This window comes from Pan troglodytes, chromosome 6 (genome assembly GCF_028858775.2).
Source record: "Pan troglodytes isolate AG18354 chromosome 6, NHGRI_mPanTro3-v2.0_pri, whole genome shotgun sequence".
In the NCBI taxonomy this organism is placed as follows: domain Eukaryota; kingdom Metazoa; phylum Chordata; class Mammalia; order Primates; family Hominidae; genus Pan; species Pan troglodytes.
The window spans coordinates 50,683,992-50,691,654 of NC_072404.2; positions in this window are offsets into that span (position 1 = coordinate 50,683,992).

Consider the following 7,663-nt stretch of genomic DNA (forward strand, 5'->3'; position numbering starts at 1 on the left):
GCAGGCGTAGTGGCGCATGCCTATAATCCCAGCTAGTCTGGAGGCTGAGGCAGGAGAATCGCTTGATCCCAGGAGGCGGAGGTTGCGGTGAGCCAAGATCAAGCCATTGCACTCCAGCCTGGGCAACAAGAGACTCTGTCTCAAAAAAAAAAAAAAAATTAGTCAGGTGTAGTGGTGCATGCCTGTAGTCCCAGCTATTCAGGAGGCTGGCCCAGGAGATGGAGGTTGCAGTGAGCCAAGATTGTTCCACTGCCCTCCAACCTGGGCAACAGAGTGAGATTCTGTCAAAAAAAAAAAAAAAAAAAAAGAAAGCAATTTGTGTTAATCCACTCTTTTTAAATCTGCTTTTCATAGAAAAAACTTTTTTCATATTTATTTCATAATAGATTTACATAATTGCTAACTGAATTGCATATTTAAAATAGATATTTTTCACATACGCAGATCTGGGAAGAAATAGAATGGATTCTTTTTTTTTTTTTGAGACGGAGTCTCGCTCTGTCACCCAGGCTGGAGTGCAGTGGCGCGATCTCGGCTCTGTTGCAAGCTCCACCTCCCAGGTTCACACCATTCTCCTGCCTCAGCCTCCTGAGCAGCTGGGACTGCAGGCGCCCGCCACCACACCTGGCTGATTTTTTGTATCTTTTTAGTACAGACGGGGTTTCACTGTGTTAGCCAGGCTGGTCTCGAACTCTGACCTCAGGTGATCTGCCCACCTCAACCTCCCGAAGTGCTGGGATTATAGACGTGAGCCACCAGGCCCGTAATCCCAGCACTTTGGGAGGCTGAGACGGGCAGATCACATGAGGCCAGGAGTTCGAGACCAGCCTGGCCAACATGGTGAAACCCTGTCTCTACTAAAAATTCAAAAATTAGCTGGGCGTGGTGGCACGTGCCTGTAATCCCAACTACTCGGGAGGCTGAGTCATGAGAATCACTTGAGCCAGGGAGGTGGAGGTTGCAGTGAGCCGAGATCGTGTTACTGCACTCCAGCCTGGGTGACAGAGCAAGACTCTGTCTCAAAAAACAAACTGGCCGGGCACTGTGGCTCACACATGTAATCCTAGTACTTTGGGAGGCCGAGGTCAGGAGTTTGAGACCAGCTTGGCCAACATAGTGAAACCCCGTATCTACTAAAAATACAAAATTAGCCAGTTGTGGTGGTGGGCGCCTCTAGTCTCAGCTACTTGGGAGGCTGAGGCAGGAGAATCACTTGAACCTGGGAGACGGAGATTGCAGTGAGCTGAGACCGCACCATTGCATTCCAGTCTGGGCAACAAGAGCAAAACTCCGTCTCAAAAACAAACAAACAAACCCGCCCACCCTGCCCGCAAAAAAAAAAAAAAGAAAAAAAAAAAAAGACTATTGTTCAGCCAGATGCTTAATTTCCTGAATTTCAGTATTTTTGGGGAATACTTTAGGCAAACAGTAACTAACATATATACATATATCCCTAAAAGTTGTGGACATTTAAGCTTTTTCAAAATTTCTAACCCTAGCTACAACCAGTCAACCCCCAGCACTAGCTGAAGCTGCAGTGGGAGGAGACATCCAGAGGTGGGAGATGGTGAATACCTTGGGCCCAACTTGGGCTCCACGGGCCTGGTTTTAGGTCAGTGGCCTCCCTGGAGATTTCGACACCCTCTGGGTTGTAGTGCTGCCTCCAGCTGGTTCTCCACTCTGAGATGAGATCTGGTCAGACTGGCTTTGAGTCCACTTTTATCATTACCACCTGGGGAGCCTTGGGGCAGTGATTTATGCTAAGTCTGTTTCCTTATCTATAAAAGGGGTATAATTACAGTACTTACTTCCTCTGGTAGTGCCTAATTTTAGTACAAATTGAGTATCCCTAATTAAAAATCCAAAATTCAAAATCCAAAACTTTTAGAGTGCTGACAAGATGCCACAAGTGGAGAATTCCATACCTGACCTCATGTGATGGGTTGTAGTCAAAATGCAATCAAAACTTTGTTTTATGCACAACATTTTTAAAAAATATTGTATAAGCCGGGCGTGGTGGCTCAGGCCTGTAATCCCAGCTCTTTGGGAGGCCAAGGTGGGTGGATCACGAGGTCAAGAGATTGAGACCATCCTGGCTAACACAGTGAAACCCCGTCTCTATTAAAAATACAAAAAATTAGCTGGGCGTGGTGGTGGGTGCGGGGGCGGGTGCCTGTAGTCCCAGCTACTTGGGAGGCTGAGGCAGGAGAACGGCGTGAACCCGGGAGGCGGACCTTGCAGTGAGCCAAGATCGTGCTACTGCACTCCAGCCTGGGTGACAGAGCAAGACTCCATCTCAAAAAAAAAAAAAAAAAAAAAAAAAAAATATATATATATATATATATATAGATAGATAGATAGATAGTATAAAATTATCCTCAGGATACATGTATAAGGTGTATGTGAAACATAAATGAATTTTGTGTTTAGACTGGGGTCACATCCCTAAGATAGCTCATAATGTATATGCAAATATTTCAAAATCCAAAAAAAAAATCACAAATTCAATAAGATGGTCCCAAGAATTTCAGAGAGGGGATACTCAACCTGCAATTTTTTTTTTTTTTTTTTTTTTTTGAGAAGGAGTCTCGCTCTGTCGCCCAGGCTGGAGTGCAGTGGCGCAATCTTGGCTCCCTGCAACCTCCGCCTCATGGGTTCAAGCAATTCTCCTGCCTCAGCCTCCTGAGTAGCTGAGACTACAGGTGTGCACCACCGTGCCCAGCTAATTTTTGTATTTTTAGGAGAGATGGGGTTTTGCTCTGTTGGCCAGGCTGGTCTCGAACTCCTGACCTCAAGTGATCCTCCTGCCTCAGCCTCCCAAAGTGCTGGGATTACAGGCATGAGTCAGCTTGCCTGGACTGTATCTTTCATTTACGCAATTTCTAATTATTTTTAAAATCCAGCTGCTCTTTTTTTAATGGTGGTTTGCCTTCTTGTATGGTTTTTTTTTTTTTTTTGAGACAGGGTCTCATTCTTTTGCCCAGGCTGGAGTGCAGTGGTGTGATCATGACTCACTGTGCCTTGACTTCCCTGGTTCAAGCAGTCTTTCCACCTCAGCCTCCCAAGTAACTTGGCTAATTTTTTATTTTATCTTTTGTAGAGTCAGGGTCTCCCTGTGTTGCCCATGCTGTTGTTGAATTCCCGAGTTCAAGTCCTCCCTCCTAGGCCTCTCAAAGTTTGTACTTTTTTAAAAAGGTGTTTCCATTAAAGTCCCGTGTGTCCTGGGACACATAAACTTTTTTTTTTTTTCGAAATGGAGTCTCACTCTGTCACCCAGGCTGGAGTGCAGTGGCGCAATCTCAGCTCACTGCAAGCTCCGCCTCCCGGATTCACGCCATTCTCCTGCCTCAGCCTCCCGAGTAGCTGGGACTACAGGTGCCTGCCACCATGCCCAGCTATTTTTTTTTGTATTTTTAGTAGAGATGGGGTTTCACCATGTTAGCCAGGATGGTCTCGATCTCCTGACCTTGTGATCTGCCCGCCTTGGCCTCCTAAAGTGCTGGAATTATAGGTGTGAGCCACTGTGCCCGGCCCCACATAAACATCTTTACGGCATGGTTCTGAGTCTGCCTAGTTCACTTCCTGCAGGTCTGTTGCTTGCCGCCCAGTTTTTGTATTCATTGATCTGCGGGGCAGTGACATGGTTCTCAGAATGGGGGCTCTATTTTTGCACCTGTGACGCTGGGCAGATGGCAACTTCCTCGATTTCCTGTGAGAGTGTTTGTGTCATTTATCTAGGTCAATTTCAAGGACATAAAGTCTTTTAATTTTTTTTGAGACAAGAGTCTCACTGTGTTGTCCAGGCTAGAGTGCAGTGGTACAATCACAGCTCACTGAAGCCTCCATCTCCCAGGCTCAAGTGAACCTCCCACCTCAGCCTCCTAAGTAGCTGGGACTACAGGCATATGCCACCACGCTTGACTAATATTTGATTTTTTGTAGAGACAGGGCCTCACTATGTTGCCTAGGCTGGTCTTGAACTCCTGGACACAAGTGATCCTCCCACCTTGGCCTCCTGATGTGTTGGGATTACAAAGTCTTTTCTAGTCCCATAGTCAGGGAGTCGAGCCTAGCCAGCCCCCTTTCCTCAATGGGCCTTGAGTCCTCCTCAGTCCCCACTGCACCCTCTGGCTGTGGTTCCTTAGTACGATTCACCCCGAAGCTTTTTTCCTTTCTTACTCTGGCGATAATTTTGTGATCTTTTTTTCCAGTGTGTCTCTATGCATGGAGTAAGAAAGAAACCATCCTACAATAGCACCAAATCCAGCATGGATGGGTAAGAAGAATGACCACCAGGTGTTCTGGAGTAGCCAGCTGCAATGTAGAAAGGGTGGAACAATGACCTCATAATGATGCAGCAATGACCTTGTAGAAAAGTGGATAGGCTGGGGGCAGTGGCTCACACTTATAATCCCAGCACTTTGGGAGGCTGAGGCAGGTGGATCACTTGAGCCCAGGAGTTCGAGACCAGCCTGGCCAACGTGGTGAAACTCCATCTCTACTAAAAATACACAAATTAGCCGGGCGTGGTGGCATGTGCTTGTAGTCCCAGCTACTTGAGAGGCTGAGACACGAGAATCACTTGAACCTGGGAGGTGGAGGTTGCAGTGAGCCTGGACTGCGCCACTGCACTCCAGCCTGGGCAAGAGAGCTAGACTCCGTCTCAAAAAAAACAAAACAAACAAAATAAAAACAAAAACAAAAACAAAACAAGGCCAGGGGTAGTGGCTCACACCTGTAATCCCAGCACTTTGGGAGGCCGAGGTGGGTGGATCACGAGGTCCGGAGTTCAAGACCAGCCTGACCAATATGGTGAAACCCCATCTCTACTAAAAATACAAAAATTAGCCGGGCGTGGTGGCAGGTGCCTGTAATCCCAGCTACTCAGGAGGCTGAGGCAGGAGAATCGCTTGAACCTGGGTGGCAGAGGTTGCAGTGAGCCGAGATTGCACCACTGCACTCCAGCCTGGGTGACAGAGTGAGACTGCCTCAAAAAAAAAAAAAAAAAAAAAAAGGGTACATGTGATTGCTCATCTCTGGACTGTACTGGAGAAACAGGAAGTTTTGTTTTCTTTTCTTCCTGACGAAGGAAGGATGAAGGTATCAGAAGACAGGAACAAACTGGGATTTATCCCAAGAACAACTTACTTGTGAATTTTAAAGGGCTCCCATTCTCCTCTGGCAAGCGGCAATTTAGACTATGCCACAATTCTGAGGACTTGCTCTTGGGCCAAGGCCTCAGGGCTCAGGGTCCTCTCAAAGCCTTGACCCGCCCTGGGGTTGTAACTCTCCCTGGTATGGAAAAATGGTTCAAATGCTGTTGCTTTCAAGAGGTTCTTTTTCTTTCTCCTCAGCTGTGTTGGTGCAGGACTTTCACATGTCTTTGGAGTAGAATAAGATGTGCCAATCCAGACTCAACCCCATCTCATCAAGATCCAGTGATCTTCATTTTCCGATTGTCTAGCCCAAGCTCTCTTCCTCCCCAGACTCATCCTCCACCCTGCTACTGGACTTGTCTTTGTACTCTCAAAGCAGTGTGAGGAGATTCATCAACCAGTGGTGTGGACATGTGAACAGCGTGAGGCAGAGAGTAAGCATCACCCTACAAAACCTAACCCCCTATGGAGTGGCATTCCCTTTCAGTCAGTCTCTACTAGCTACTGATCAGAGGAGGGAATTTGCCCCTCAGCAACTTGACATGCCACAGTTCTCATTCTCTTCTGGAATGCCTGCCTGTCTGTGCTCCCTCCCTCTCTCAATCTCTCCTTCCCTCCACTTCTCTTTTCTTCCCCTCTGTCTCCTCCCTCCCCTCCTTCTTCTTCCCTCCTTCTCTCCTCCACCTCCCTCCCTTTTTCTCTCCTTCCCTCCCTTCCCTTAGCTGGGTGTCCCCATCTCCAAGGCTCTCACTTTCACACTCCCAGGACACTCCCAGCCACTGAGTGGAAATCTCCGCCTTTAAACTCTGAGGTGTTTATATTTGGGTACTTTGGAACACTTAAAAACATTTTTTTTCCCTTAGAACACCTTCTAAAAGAACCTTAAAATTAAAAAAAAATTTTTTTTGGTGGGGAGATGAGGGTCTCGCTATGTTGCCCAGGCTGGTGTTGATCTCCTGGGCTCAAGGGTTCCTCCTGCTTCAGCTTCCTAAGTAGCTAGGATTATAGGCATGAGCCACCACATCCAGCTTTTAAAAAAATCTTAATAGTTTTTACTTGAAAAAACAATCTGTGGCCAGGCACAGTGGCTCATGCCTGTAATCCCAATATTTTGGGATGCCAAGGCGGGTGGATCACCTGAGAGTATGAGACCAGCCTGGCCAACATGGCAAAACACTGTCTCTACTAAAAATACAAACAAAATTAGCTGGGTATGGTGGTGTGTGCCTGTAATACCAGCTACTCAAGAGGCTGAGGCAGGAGAATCGCCCAAACCTGGGAAACAGAGATTGCAGTGAGCTGGATCGCGCCACTGCTCTCCAGCCTGGGCAACAAGAGCGAAAACTAAAAAAAAAAAAAAAAAAAAAAAAAAATCTGTGGACAATGAGAAGGGGCCAATACCACACATCTGGCGCCCTGTCATACAACAATATGCGGCCTTGTGCCCGGAATCCGTCTATATGGCCATGTCTCCTTCCTTCACTTAGGTTATAAGCTTCTTGAGGGTGGCAGCCAGACAGTAGCAGTTTGTGTGCAAAGCCCCTGCAGTGGCATATGGAAGACTTTCAATACATCAGGACCAGAGGATGAGCTGGAAATGAAATCACACTCACTGGTGGGAGAAAACCAAACTTGATGACATAGGACCAGTAAAGGAAGCAGCTCGAGTATGTGTCCTCAGATGCAGACACAAGGCCTTGCCTTCCTGGATGAGACAGGCACTGACTGGAGCAGGGTTTGCCAGACTCAAAGGGCCACATTTTAGGGACAGTCTAAAATGTGGTATATGGACAGTCTGGCAGTGGTATGGAGAATGGGTTAAAACTGGAAGACTGGGCTGGGTATGGTGGTGCATGCCTGTAATTCCAGTACTTTGGGAGGCTGAGGCAGGAGGATTGCTTGAGCCCAGGAGTTCAAGACCAGCCTACACACACACAATGAGACTTTGTCTCTAAAAAAACAAACAAAACTGGGTAATTAGGAGGTGACTACAAGAGCATAGGGAGTCAGTGGAAAATGAAAGGATGTGTGTAAATCTGAAGAAAAGGTCAGAACTGAAGGTCAGAATGTGTGCTCTGCAATGTGTGAATACGGTATGAATGTCCTCCAGGAAGAATATCTGAAACAGATTATCATGAGTTTCCAGAAGTATGTGGCTGTACTCAGAGTTGGGGAAGATAGCAGGAAGTGGGCAGAGGCAGTAAAAGCGGAATGGGGATTGAGGAATTGATGCTCCTGATAAGTGAGGAAAAAAAGGCAGCTTGTGTGGGAGCAGGAGCAAGTTTTTGACAGGACAGGCTGTCACATAGGGTTTTGCTGCTGAACCCCACCAAGCAAAGCCTTGGAGCAGAGTTCCTCAGCTGCTGAGGTCCACACTCACACTCAGCTGTGGCAGGAGGCTATGGAGTCTACAGGCTTATAGGCAATTCCCAGAGTGTTAGTTTCCCACTGGCATTCTGGGCATGTGAGGGGCTTGTAGGATGGGGCTGGAGACTAGATGAGCCTGC